We start from the raw sequence: 14,704 nt of genomic DNA on the forward strand, positions 1-14,704 counted from the left end.
TAAAGAATAATGTGTAATTCTGTGTTTGCTGCAAAGTCTGAAGGTAGGTAGAGTCCTTCAATATCTGAGAGCAGGCAGACTGTGTAAAGCCTCTGTTTCCCAGTTGGTAAGTTTTTGAGGTTTTGAGATCTTTACATAGTCATTGACTTGTTCTCCCCTGTTATTAGAGTTTTTCTACAGGCAATGTCCATACTAGCACAGACTTTGGAATAAAGGTCACCTAATGCACTGTCTCTGTTTTCTGGAATCATCTGCTACTTTCTCTCTCCCCCTTTCATTTTCCCACTTTCCTCGAGTTTCTTTTGCTGGCTGTATTGCCGCTTGACACTTCGCCATCTCAGGTTTGTTGGAGGTCTTGGGTTCTCCCACCACCTCCTTCTCTTCTTCCTCCTGCTCTTTTTTCCCATCTTCATCTCTTAGCAACCAGCCCTCTCTACATTCAGGTCCAGATTCTGCCCCAAATCTCACGCATCTTTTGCTAGCTCCTCTGCAGATATGAAAATGGGGTCTTGGTTGAGGGTCACCTCCCCCCCCGTTTTTTTTCATGAGCCTCCAAATGGAGGTAAGGATGTTCTGCAGAAATAAACTTGTTGAGCTTTGTTTGCTGTGTTCCTCTTTCAGAATCAATTATTCTTGCAATTCTTATTTGTTAGCAGATTTATTGCTTTGATTTCTTACTGCATACTGATATCCCCCATTCTGGTCTCCCGAGGTACCTAGAATGGCGGCAAATTGCATTTGTACTTTGTGGGTCAGAGGCTCCAGATCAGATCCCTGTGGCAGCTCAGGAAAGAGGTATGTTGTGATTACATTTTATGTTCTGCAAATAAGCTCTGGTTCAGCCTGCCTCTTTCCTTTACACTTTTGGTCTGGTCTAATTCCAGTCCCCACAGCTCTGCTCTGTTCCCACTAAAAAGCTCATTTTGTGAGCTTAATTTAACTTGAGTTGATGCTCCATAGATCATTCTGCAGCCAGAGCACATCGTGCTCTGTGATCCTGCTGATCCTCACCAGACAACCCAAGCCAGACTAGGTCATGGCACACAAGACCATCAGGAAGCCTATGTTGCTGTAATCAGTGATCTTAACTCAGTGACCTGTGCTGCAACAAGTTAAGTCATTGGTGATGACTCATAGGAAAATGGAATGGCTTTCAGGAGGGCATCTAGTTCACCCCCCTGCTGAGAGGTACTGACCCTCCCTGTATCAATCCTGACACATGTGTTTAGCCTGGATTTAAATACCTCAGAAGCCTGAGAAACCTGTTAAAACTGTGGGCTTGATTGCTTGTGGACATATTTATTTCCTCTGCTATCTGTGCTAAATGGTGACAGCTATTGTGGGAATGGGAAGGCTCTGTGATTTCCATTTAAAAGGTTATTCCACCATTCTGAAATCTGTTTTAATTCCAGTTTGGAATAAAAAAGAGAAAAACATTTTGAAATTTCCCTCACATCTTTTTTCCCCCTCAAAAATGTTCTGGGTTTGGGCAGTAAAAACATATACTGGTGTCAGCCTAAAATTAAAATTAATAAAAACTTGCAGAAAACTCATCAGTCAAAACTTATTGTTCCTATGCTTGAAAAGCTTCTTTAGTAAACAAACAAACAAATGAAAAGACATTCACTGAAATTAATTCCTGTGGGGGGAAAAAAAACCCCACAACTTTGACAGAATTATGTTATTCACAATGAAACTGTCCAGCCATTTCCACCCAGTGCTCTGTCCAGAGCCAAGACCAGCAGTGGCATTACACGTTTCTCATCCTCAGCCCTTGGGCAGAGTCCAAGCCCTGACTCAGCAGCACTTACCCCTATACCAGGTGCATTCCTGGTCTTCCCTGAAAAGCTGGAGGATGGTGTGGGACAGGTTATAACTGACAGGTTATAATTTTCTGTTCCCACTGACCATGTCAAATGCCTCTGAGATCATTCCAGGATGGCTTTGGCCAGGGGCTGTGAGCTTCTTTCCGATATCCACAGGCTCTACCCCACTCTAGGGATGCTGTGGCACATCCCTCTGTTTAAAACAGTTATTGCTCTGCCAGTCTGAGTCTTCAGGCTAAACCCAGGGCAGAGGCAGCTGCAGCAGCTCTCTCAGGCACACTTCTCACCCTGGCTTTTTTCGTATGCTCACAATGGACACTGCTTCCTTGCAGGCTGGCAAAGGACACGAGGCTAGCAACTTTATGGTTGTTCAGGGCTGGTCCAGGAAAGGCAAAGCCCCGATTGCTTCACTGGCCCTTGGTGGATACTGTACCAACAGCACTGGGCAAGAGTAGCCACAGACACATGTTTTGTAACAACCCTCATCCAGTATTATGCCTTAGGATTACCAGCTGGCCTGAGCGCTACGCTACCGCCTTGCAGAGGGTCTGCAGTCTGCCCAGGGTGTCAATACGCTGGTACAAGTGATAGCCACTCGTAGCTGCAGGCAAGAAAAGGCCACGCAGCTCCAAGTGTCACAACCTCTATAGATCCTTCTTTTGAAGGCAAGGATATGCATTAAAAAGGTCCTTAGGCTGCATTTTGGGCATATGCTTGTGCAAGCCTCTGGGCACAACTATTCATGTTGCCTCCCTCTGGGAACACAACAGAAGGAGCCATGAGGGATTTGGAAAGGTGCATCTGACATTTGTATTAAGCTGTGCTTGACCTGTATGGGAGACGCAGAGCACATCCCAGTCTAACAAGGCTGGGGAGACATGTCTGGTTTTGTAAATACTTAAATGAAGAATCTAGCACATCTGGCAAATGCATGTCTGACTCTCATGCCACTTCTGTCCCATCCATTGCTTCAGCTCATGCCAACCACTATCACCATGTTTGGAAAGCTGAGATAGGATCTGAAATCTTAAAAGGGGGATGGGGCGGGTGGGAGGAGGGGAGTAAAAATCTAGTTATCTAATGGATTGCAGGATAAAGACAAGCTAATCACATCCATCTTGCTACTTGAAAATCCAGTGAATACCTGGTGTAAATGGAAGGTGATTAGGACATGGTAAAGCAGCCTCCTGCTGTGATGCAAGTACTGAACACAATAGAGATGATGCTGAGGATGACAGTTGCTTTCCTCTGGCCTCAGAACAGAAAGCTTTTTACAGAACTGTGTATTTATCATAACCCCAGTAAGACACAGAGAAACAGAAAAGGGGCCTGGGGCAGGAGTTTGAATATTTGGATTGCTCTCCACTGCACTGTCCTGCAGGCAGGCAGGCAGACTGGAAGGTAGAAGAGATTAGATAGAGAAGAGATGTATTGTCTTCTGGGCTCTCTTTTTCTGTCATTAATCAGTTTCTCTTCTCAGATAATTTGTATACAGTATAACTTAAAGCACAACAAAGCCTGTGGAATTATTTCTGCCCTTATGAATTCTTAATTCATGCAAGACAGCAGATAATGTCTCTCAAAATGTTGCTACTGTGCTTTACAGCAGTAGCCAATTAATTACTGCAGGAATGGTGTTTCAGGGCCACCTCATCTCTTAAATAAATCTTCTGTGTCCAGTGACAGAGAGAGTTCTTATTCCACAGACATAACACAGAGGGACAGCTCTGCGCTGGAAAAGTAGCTTTGTCTACCATAGAAGAGGTATTCTGATGCCAGGAATGACCTAGCTAGACACTGCAGAGAGCACTTTCTGCTCATTAAATTTGTGTTGCATGTTACACTGTTAGTCTTGCCTAGCATCCCTGCTCCATGTGCTCAGGCTATGGAGGAAACAGAGTTTGGTACTTGGCAGCACCTGAAAAATTTACTGCTTTGTCCTGATGGCTGGACTCTGTGCTGGTGGAAAGCAGTGGGTAATCCCGTACCTAAATACAGGCTCCCAGTGGACCAAACAAAGCACATTTGCTGTTAGCAGGTCTTTAGGAAAGCTCAGCTCCAACTGTGGCATCAAAATATTGACTACGTTTCTCAGTGTCCTACAAAAGGCCTGGCCACAGCTATTGATTTGTAATAGTAACTCCATCAGTATCACCCTTGGGTCAATAAACTTTTGTCGTTATCTCAACAGAAATTAAAAACTCTGGTTAGTTTTACATCTGTTTATTTAATACCAATACTTTAAGGATGTTCTGCCCTTGGCAATCAATGAAACAAAGTATGCAGTGGGGTTTGGGCTGATTTCTAACTTTTCAAGTTAAGACAGGTATAGAAATCTGTCTGCAGTTTCCTCTGTAACAGTTTGTTCTAGGAAAAAAAAAAATTGAATGTTATGCTCTGATTCTAATTCATTCTAAACTTATTGTAGACCAAAAAAACCCCTTACTGCCGAAAGAAATGCTCAGCTCGGGGATTTTATAGGTTTTTTCTTTAAGATACAAATGAGGATTAATGAATAACCTCTCACTGCCCTCAATGGCGGCTGGGTGCCCAACCGTACGTGGTGCCTTTGAAATTTTTCAAATTAACTAAGGCCAACTGTAGTCAGTGGGAGTTGTTCTACTAAACACAGCAGATTTGGGATTGGAACTGTAAGAAGAAAGATGACCATGAATAACAATATTTACCAGCTGAAAAACTCACAGCCTTTTGCTAGCCTGTCTCATCTCTGGTTCTTTGTGCCCTTAGATGAATTACGTAAGCCTTGTGAAACTCTTAAGTGGTTTATCTCTGCACCCACTTTGCAATGCAGTAAATTGCGAAACAGAGAGGTCAAACCCATAAGTCTTCTCCAGAGCAGTGCGCAGATTACTGGGAGGCACAAGAAAAGCGCCCAGGGGTCCTGACTCACTTCCAAATGAGAAGAACGAAATAATGAATGGAAGGAAACAAGATCATAATAAATCTTGTTCTGAAGTCTTTAATAATGAAGCTTTATTGTAAATCCATCACAAAGAAACATTAATATGGAGCCACCAAATAGGTCAGGTTAATTACATCATCTGAAAATGGTGTGATACCTCCAGCCTTCATAAAAAAAGTAATCAAATCCCCCAGGAGTGTGAGAGAAGACTTTTTTTAATTAGTTGAGAATTAAAATCTCTGTGCTAACACCTCACAGTATTCCTCTAGCTTACCTAGAATGATACATTTTACCTCCCGTTTGACAAAATACGACATTTACAAGGTAAGTAGTAATTAGGGCTGCTTATCTGTGTGCCAATTTGCATCCTACATGGTTAGCCCATCATAATGTCATGGAAGACCTCTTCACTGTCTATAGAATCTTTGCTGCAAAAAGACATTTAAGGGACTTGCAGTGAGCACTTTCCCTCAGTTTGCTCTTTATGTGCAGCCTGCGACCTCTGTTGCATGTTTCATACTCAAGCAGGCATGCTGAACAACACAACCACCTTTAATACAAGCCTGTGTTGGCTGGGTTTGAGGGGAGGAGAGAGATGGGATGTGTTCTCAGCCTTTCCTGCAACTCCCTGGGTGACACTAGGGAAGATACTCAACTCTTCTTCACCTCACTCCCTTGGTCCAGTGCTGGCACCTCCCACGCTTGCAGCTCAGGTTCCGTTTGGCTCCCAAACTCTCCCCAACCCTGCATTTCTAGCAAAATCCCCAAATTTGCAAGACCCTTGCACTTCCCAGATCCAGGAGAACACGGTCCATGTCCCAGGAATGACAAGCTGAGAGCATAAGGCACACAGCCAGAGATGCACCAGGGATGTAGCTCCATTTTTGTACCCAGCTGATGCAGCTTTAACATTAAACACTAATGGGAACATATCCACAGCTTGCTTTAAACAGAAACATTCCTATAGATTGCGCCATGCTTCGGGTCAGCCACAGTTCCCCTTCCTGAGTTTCCTTTGGTTTTTCTTTTAGACACAACCATCTGAACAGGGTTGGCCAAAAACAGTTTTTGAAGGGAAATCATCTTTTCAAAAGGAACAAACATTTCCCTTGAACAATTGAATCCCTTTTGAAATATCCTCCTGGTAGGTTTCATATTTTGAAAACTTGAAACATTTTTCAATCCTCAAAACAGGTTTTTCTCACTTTTCATCCAAAAATACACTTTTCCCAGGAACTGGTATTATATTATTACAATATATTATCCATCCTTGTCTGTAAAATATCAGTGAAGATATGAACTACTGAGTTATATTAAAATATCTATTTATACTTTTCCACTTCAAGCAAACAGTATTTTTACCAGCCCTAGTGCACATTCCCCAGCAGTGATTCCAGCAGACTTGCACTCACTGGCAAGATGCTAATAGTGTCACTGAGGTTCCTGCACCCAGAAAAGGTTTGTTTAAGGCTTCAGTAATTGCTTTGAGCTCCACAGACTAATAATTGCCAGGCAGGAGAGCTGTGAGTCACCAAGGCACTCTAATCCTGTGACCTGCAAAAGTACCTGGAGGAGGCAAAGGTTATTTAAGAAAGAAACATTTTTCCTTTCTGGTTATATCCAATTTCTTTGTGTTGCTTTGCCAGTCAATGTGTAGTTGACTAAGGAGTGCAGAGTGTGACATATAAAAGTGGTAGGTGTTATTACTAAGCATATTAAACTGACAAGAAAAAACACAGGGCTCAGACACAGTTGAAAGGCACTTTTAAGTCTCACCAAGAAAAACAAGTTTGTGACATACTCCTTCTTGACCCAGGTTGTACAAATGAACCTCAGAAGTCCAAGGAAAGATGAGGTCCACAACTCTAAAAGATGGCTAGAGAGGAAGGCTGGACAACAGTCCAAAAGTTGGATTTTGGAAAAGTGAGTAGGAACTTAGAAGGTGCTGTGAAAAAAAAAAAAAAAAGAAAAAAGATTGCTTTCTATAAATAAATGTGGGCAGGGAAAATGCTGGGGAGGGAGAAGATCTAACAGACAAACTTGGCACAAGAACAAAAAGTATACACTAGCCATGAATAAATTCAGACTGGAAAATTGAAGGAAGTTTTCAGCCATCAAAGGAACAAAATCCTGCAACAGGCTTGCACAAGGAGCAGCAGGAGGGAAAAAAGTAACTGGATCTAAGTTGAAGGGCAAGAGAAAGTCATGGAGAGAGAAAGCAGCTTCCCAGGTTACACAGCGAGACTGTGGCCCTAGTCCTGCAGAGCAACCATGTCCTGGGGGTCTGAGACCTTCTAGTGATGCCATGGGACCACCCTGGTCCCAGGGGACCTCGGTATTGGGGGAGATGCATAGGGACTTGGAGTGATGTGCCCACAAGAACCTGTCCATCCCTCTTGAATCACCACCCTCAAAGACTGACGTGACATTTCCTCCCTGACATTTCATTTTCTTTAACTACTGGGTCAAAGAACACTTTGTCAAGGTCACAGCAATTCCAGTTGCTGCCTTTTTGAGCTCATTTTAATGACATCAATGGTGAAATGGTGATGAGTCTGACGGCTGACCTCCAGGCTTCGATATCAAGATGTTTCATCAAAAAGAGGTTCCTCAGAGAACCCCCCGTCTCTGGTCTATAGTGTGAGCCTTACCTGCAGGGGCGCTGGCTCAGTTTCTTTCTATTCTCATTTATCCCATGGCCTGGAGCACCTCTCCTCACCATATATAATGGGACTAATGAAGACTGATTTTTGAACTGTGGAATGTTTTTTATCACTGGAGAAAGTTCAGGGAAAAAATAACAATAAAGATATTTTGCAATGATCTGAAACTTTTTTTTTTTTTTAAATCAAGAATGAACAAAACTGTTCACAAAAATGTCTAGGGTCAAATGAAACATTTATGGATTTTTCTGCTTTAAAAATGGAAATGAACTTGGGATTGAAGCATTTCAAATGGAAAAAATTTAAATACTTGCATTCAAATCTGGAAAATGAAACATTTTGACCTGTGTTTCTTAATGCTTCCCTCCCTCCTGCCTCAGTCTACCAGACTGTTTTGCCTGACCAGTGCCATTTTTCTCCATTAAAACAGGTTTGCACAAAGCAGCTTTCCCAGCTCTTCAAAATAACTTTGGACAACTTCAAGACAAGTCCTCCATTCTCTATGAAAATCATGAGCAGAGAATGATCCTAGGTTCATTTTTTTATCCTTTTCCGCAAGGTTTAAATATCCACTCCATGCATCTGGGGAGAGCTCCCATCAAATGGGCACCCTCCCTACAACATCTGTCAAAGCCCACAGAGACAGCTACTTGAGAAGCACACCAGAAGAGCCAGGAGCTAACATCCAAGATGTGAGATCGAAGCTGATCTACCTGGGGGATCTGTTTGGGGTGACAGGCAGATGAACACAGCAATGGGCTCTGCAGAGGTATTGACTGAAGCAGGGCTTGAAGGAGACTGTAGTCTGCATGGACACCCGGACTTCTGAGTTAGGACAGCTGGTGTCACACTGCTGGTAAACTTCACTTCAGAGATTTCTTGAATCCCTGCATAAGCCAGGTGGCTATCTGGCTTGCTCTCCTTTTTTGTGTTCCCTGGCCAAGATTACTAATGAAATGATGATTAGTGTTAGTTCTGGGGTTTTTTTAATACAGCTGATTTATCTGATGTTTGTAACAACAATAAACATGCAAATCTGGGAGACAAAGGATTTGTATGAGATCCTCTCAAGTAGGGTGCAAAGGGAGTTTTTGCCAGCTTTTTTTTTTTTTTTTCAAATGTGGCTGTTTAGGATTCATCAGAAGAACACAAATATAACCAAAAAGATCCATTCAGAGCTTAGATAGACATGGAATGTCACTGGGTCAGTCCTTTGCAGCTGAAGATCAGGCTTCCAGGGACTTGCAGATTAAGGATGCTGTGGAATGGCCCTCTTAGATATATAAGCAACAGAGCAAACCCAAACTCCAAACCTGAACAAAATGTTCACAGATCAGAAAGAAAACTCAGCCCACTACCAAATGAGTCTGGAGGTGGCTGATTTGTTCAATTTTGAGTGATACAGAATTCATGCCTGGCACCTGAAGAGTCTCTGTTATTTCAAGCAGGTTTTGCTTTGAGACTGAAAATGAAATTGAAAGTAAAATATTTGGAACAAGCAGTGCAGAGAGCATTTCAAAAAAGACTGAAGGAAATGTTTGTGTCACAGTTAGCAAGAGACACCACTTGGCTTTTTGCTCAGCCACGCTACTAAGACTCATGCAGAGCCCAATATTAGAGACTAGGTTAAATAAACCCCAGAAATAATGCTAGATGTTCACCATGGGACTGGTAAAATGTGTTGCTATTCTGCATAAGAAAAGACTCCTCTTTAAATTGCGCAGGCAGTCTTCAGCTCAATTTACTGATACAAATAGGGCAGCTCAGAGTCAGAGTGAATACAGAAAATGTTTTCTTATATGCAAATGAGAGATCACATTATTTCATAGAAGTAACTATAATAGTTGGAAATTAGCAAATGTTTCCAGATCCTTGTTAAAGGCAAAAAAAAAGAAAAAAGCTCATCTAATGTTCCCGGATAAAAATGACATTAATTGAAAGTTTGATTCTATTCCCTAATGAATTTTCCTGTTGCATTGTAATTAATAACTACTTACATCTGAGAGAAGTTGGTATCCCTTCAAATTAGGGCATTCCTTATAAATATGTTAATGTTTTAAGACTAGTTCTTAAGAATGCCATACATTGCCCTTATAATGGCTGTCAGGGTGAGGAACATTAAGAAACCATTAATGGATGCTATAGCAATTGTTGTGCAGGATACTGTTGTGAGCCAACTAAAAGCCTGAATCCATTCTCTACCAGGAGCCCTCTAAAACCAAAGACCTCATGCCATATCTTCATGGTCACTCAAATACACCACGTCTTACAGTAGCCACCAGTGGGGCATGTTTAAGAACCACACTGAGATTTGGTATTTGTCTGATACCTGCCACATTTTGTCATTTCAAGGCCAGGCAGGATAGATGGAGGCAGCTGTGCCAGCCACAGGGCACCTGGGCTAGTCCATGTGTGATTTCCCTCTGGGTCACCTCCGAGTCATCCCAGAGATGCTCCGGAGGGCAACAGGGTGGACAGTCTTTGGCCACACCTGACCTCTAAACTTGTCCTTGAGGCTGCTCTTATAATATAGCAGATATATCACTTGGATGATGCCTGAGACTCTTTAAAAAGGGCTTCAAGGGTATTTTTTTCCTTGTTCCTGGTAAAGAAAGAAAGGCAAGGAAATAAAAACATTGCAAGAAACAAGCCAACACGTGAATGCGCCTTCCTGCGCAGTGTCTCTGTCACTGTTCCTGCTAATGCAACACACACCCACGGCCAGGCTGTGGATGGTGCTTACAGCATTGAGCCTCAACGAGTGCTGCAGGATCCAGGCCAGTTCCCATCAAAGTCAAGCTGATTATTTTAATTAGCTTTGTTTCCTTCCAGCCCCCTGACTCTTTACTCCAGTTATTATGGTAAATAATTTGAATGTTAAGTCGTTAACCTCGATCACAACCCAATTAAAAAGTCCACCATAAAATATCATGTTTTTGACATCTTGACTTGAAATAATTAATGTGAGTGGTAGAAAAATAACTACCACTCCCACTCATCATGCCTGGCTGGGGAACATGGCACAGGAGCAGGAACCACTTGCCGTTTTGGGATTGACACCTACTGATGGCATTGACCCTTTCTGCACCCAGCACAGGCAGCATGGATATCTGGGGAGCCCTGAAGACCAAAGGAGAGAAAGGTAGAGAGGAGGGGTGGATGAGTGGTCCCTTCATGCCTGTAATGCTCCCAAAGGGAAAACAGGTTTCTCCTGCACAGGAGAAACCCTGGGGGCTAACACTTTGAAAGGGGCATGGTGGCAAGCATGGAGACGTTGGTCAGCAGCTGGATGGAGGCTACAGTGCTGGCAGTGTCAGTGCCCAGGACTGCTGGCCCTAGAAAAGGGCTGGAGTCAGGTCCTTGGTGAAATTGGTTTTAAATTAATGAGTGGGTTTTTTTTCTTGTTGTTACTTATTTTAGAATTACATTCTAGTTTAAAAAAGCATTATGGTCACATTTTCCCTGCTGTCACAGGTACAAAATGGTTACAGCAAAAAATATTTTTAATTGGCCGCTCCCTTAACCCAGGGAATGAAAGTCTTTTCCAAAACACCACTTGCTGTGAGCCTTGGGCTACATCTAGGAGAACTGGTCCTGTCCATCCGTACCTCCGGATTAGCCTTTCTCTCCTTCCACTATCCAGAAATCTCCACAAATTTCCCTGCTCAGAAGTATTGCTCTGACGTCAGCTTTCCTCCCCATGATAGCTCAGAAACCCATAAAAGAGCTTTTTACAGTGCAGCTTGGATTGAAATCCCTTATCCCCCACCACCACACACACACTCACACTCTTGTATTTACACATTACAAATTTTCTTTACAGGCATGAGCTGCATACGTGCATGTACAAATCTCAGCACAGCAGGGTCCTGAGTGCTGTTGCTGGAGCAGCACGAAATACTGCTGGTAACCATCGGTACGTTGATAGCTAGGGCAAAACTGCCTCTTGTTCACTAGGCTGCAAAGTCTGGGAAGTGGTATATAAAAAGCTGGGTATGGATGTGTGCCAAGAGGTAGTAAACAAACTGGGAGCTCTGTTTTTCCTCTGGCTTTCACTCCAGAGCGGTGTCTGTCTGTGGAGGAGAGTGCCTGGCTGCGCTGGGCAGATTTTTCGGATTCTAAAACTGGTTCTTTTGGGGAGGGAGATGAGGAAGGGTTGTAGTTAACCCTGCTTTCTAGAGTGCCAGGTGAGCAGCAGGGAGCTGCATGGACTCTGGATTCAGGCCAAAGACAGTAAATGACATGAGAGCAAAGTTCAGATCTGCCTTCAAATCTCATTCACATAATGAAAGCATGAAAGCAGATTCACACGATGGATGAACATGAAAAGCCAAACATATCGATCACTCCGTACATCGCTGGCAACCAGCTGTTCTGGCAGCAGTCTTACAAGGGCTTTGCTGCAGTCAGACACAAGATAATGAGGAGGAAACAGAAGAGCCTGGACCGGGTGGGTTTTATTCCTAGGGAGAAACCATGCTTGTCCCAGCGTCACCTATGCTGGTCTGATGTCGCTCACGGTGCCTGTGTTTTCTAAATGGTGGACCCTGTCCAGCAGACGTATTGCTGTGTGTCTGCAACCTGCTGCACAGAGGCAGTGAAGCAGTGTCAGTGCTGCAGGAAGCATCAGGACTCCAGAGCTGCCCTGGCCGAAGGGCCCAAACGTACATAGCCTCTGCTTCATTTGGGCTCTGCTCCACGATTCACAAAGCATATGGCGTGCAAGGTAAGACAACATTTCACATTAATTCTTGTCTGTGCAGTTAGGCAGAATGAGGCGGCTTCTGCGCCAGAGAAAGCAGAGGCCTCCACACACCCAGGACAGACTGATGCAGGCAGGGGAAGCAGCAGCACAGGGCTGTCTGCAGCTTGTAGGCACGGAGCGATGCTGATGTGGGCAGGGATGCTTTAAGGAGAGTGGGGGATGCCAGGCAATTTAACCTCCACTGTTTTGTCGGCCTCTTCATGCTAGTCCCTGTCTCGGCCCCAACTCCTTCGGGTTTGCACGTCGCACGCTCCCTCCCAGCCCCTCCCTGGCTCCCTTCAATCAGCCCCCTGATCTGGATGCCCTCAGGGATACTCTCAAACCTCTGCCCCATCTGTCTGCCCAAATCAGGAAGCCAAAGCCCCTGGCAGAAGGAGACGGTGGACTTCAAATTGCCCCTGCAAACCATCCTCTGGGAACCCATCCACTAGTCCCAGTGGCACCGTGATCAGGGGAGGGCAACAGCAGGACACGTCTATTCAGAGACCTACTGGTAAGGAGGTCCTTGGCCTACCGGTTGCCAAAAGCACCGAACCCCCCTCACCCTGTGCTTCAGCCCCACAGATGGAGGGCAGCGTAGTGAGAACCAACTCCTAGAGGCTGCCCACCAGCTTTACCCATTGGAATACACTTCCCAAAGTCCCCTTTTGCTCATTCATCTGGGAAACTGTACAGAGAAGGGAAGGAGAAAGCAAATCATGGTTCCTGTGACAGCAGCACTGTTCCTGCCTGGGTGTCCAAGCCTTCCTTTAGAAACACTGATATGGAGATAAAAATAAAACAAGACAATGCAGAGTATCTCTTCATCCATGCCTAAGGCTGTGGCTAAGCCTTTGCCCCCTGCACTATCCTCAGAGCCCTTTTTTAGGGCTTCACAGGCTCCTCCAGCTACTCCCTTGACTTTCCATCTGCAGATGTATAAATCTCCTTCAGAGTCCATCCTTGTCCCTTTGATCTGGTTCCCTACCTGCAAGGATGCCTTGTAGCTTGTTATCCACGTCCTGCTGGCCTCTGGAGCCTCACCGGAGCTTCCACTCCTCTCTATTGCCCAAGTCAGTGTTAAACAGCTCCCTGGCTCTGAATCAGCCTCTTCCCATTCTCGTATGATTTCATGCAATTTCTTCTGGGGAAACATGTGACCTGCATGTCCAGATCCTGAGGACTCTATGCAGCTGCTGTAGAAAGCAGGTTTTAATTCCATGGGCACATAATACCCTTTTATAGAACGCTCCTCTCTGTCCTCAAAGTGCTTTGGGTTAGCTGTGGCTAGGAGATGGCTTTTTCATTTGTGGTGAAAGTTTGAAGAAGGGTAATAACAAATGCAGAGATTGCAGGGAGAGAAAGATGGGTTTGTGTTTAAGGAGCTGTTTTGAAGACGTGGAGCCTGTCTCTGTGCCAGCGTTTCTATGTGATGTCAGATGAATCCTCACCCTGTCACCACATGGTCACTTGCTCTCCACTTTTTCAGCTTTTGGCACCTACAGATTAATTTGCAAAGTCCTTAGTGCTCACAGCTCCATCTCCATTGTGTGAGATTGCGTTTTCACCCTAACTATTCTAGACCCAGGATGGGATTAATTTCTTTCTTGGAGGTGCTCATTTTTCCCCATTAATGGTACAGGCCTGCCTACCCAAGTCAAACAACTACCTACCTGACAGCTAAGGCAGCAAGATGAATCCTACCTGCTGAGTCAGTTTAGGGATGGGGATTTTTTACTTTCTATGCTCTGCAACCTTATTGTCCTTTCCTGTCAGTAAATGATTATCCCTTCAATGACAGGGTTTTCCATCTCACAGAGTACAGTTCATTGAACAACACAGAGCTCAAAAAAACCTACAGCCCAAACCAACAAAAAAAAAAAAACAACAGCAAAAAAAATCCCCCCAAAACCCAGACCGAAAAGGGTGTTCAGCATTCAGGTCCAAAGTTGGAAGATTTTAAAGGCAACAGAACTGCAGCTCATGTGAATTGAATGTTCTGCGAGCAGAGCTCATGTTTGATTTGTTATTTATCAGCAGCTACTCTCAATGCTACAGTTATGCAGTAACCCTTGGGGATTCAAGGAATACAGGGAAGTCAGGAGAGGCAGCAGACAGGAAGGGCAGTTCTGTAATTTGCTGGTGTTTTCCACACCTGACTTCGCAGTACAAAAGTCTCTGCTCTTTACTGCTCACACCACTATTGCTGTGCATAGGATCAGGACACATACTGTGTGATGATCCCTGTGACCCAGTTGTGTTCTACAGGGAATTACTATTGTAAGAGAATACAGGATCCTGGTTTCTTTTGTTATATGTGTTTCATCTGTAGAATCCATCATAATTATTAGTATTTATTAATTTATAATAACATTGCACATTTCTAAATTTGTCCAAATATGCTTTTCATCTATAGATGTGCAGAAAGAAGAGTACACAGAGATAAAAAGTAAAGAGGTAAAATGAATCCTGGGAGAAATGCCACATAAAGTTTTGGAAATAATGCTTTTAAAAATAAGAAACAGAATTAAGATTGAGGCTGTGCCTT

The 14,704-nt window shown here is 43.9% G+C and overlaps 1 protein-coding gene across 4 annotated transcripts in view; it reads right to left on the minus strand.

The window, feature by feature from the left end:
* The window catches only part of SHISA6 (shisa family member 6), a 265,285-nt gene that overhangs the window by 148,925 nt on the left and 101,656 nt on the right, over window positions 1-14,704 (minus strand). The window lies entirely within an intron of this gene.

This window comes from Aquila chrysaetos, chromosome 5 (assembly GCF_900496995.4).
Source record: "Aquila chrysaetos chrysaetos chromosome 5, bAquChr1.4, whole genome shotgun sequence".
Lineage (NCBI taxonomy): Eukaryota > Metazoa > Chordata > Aves > Accipitriformes > Accipitridae > Aquila > Aquila chrysaetos.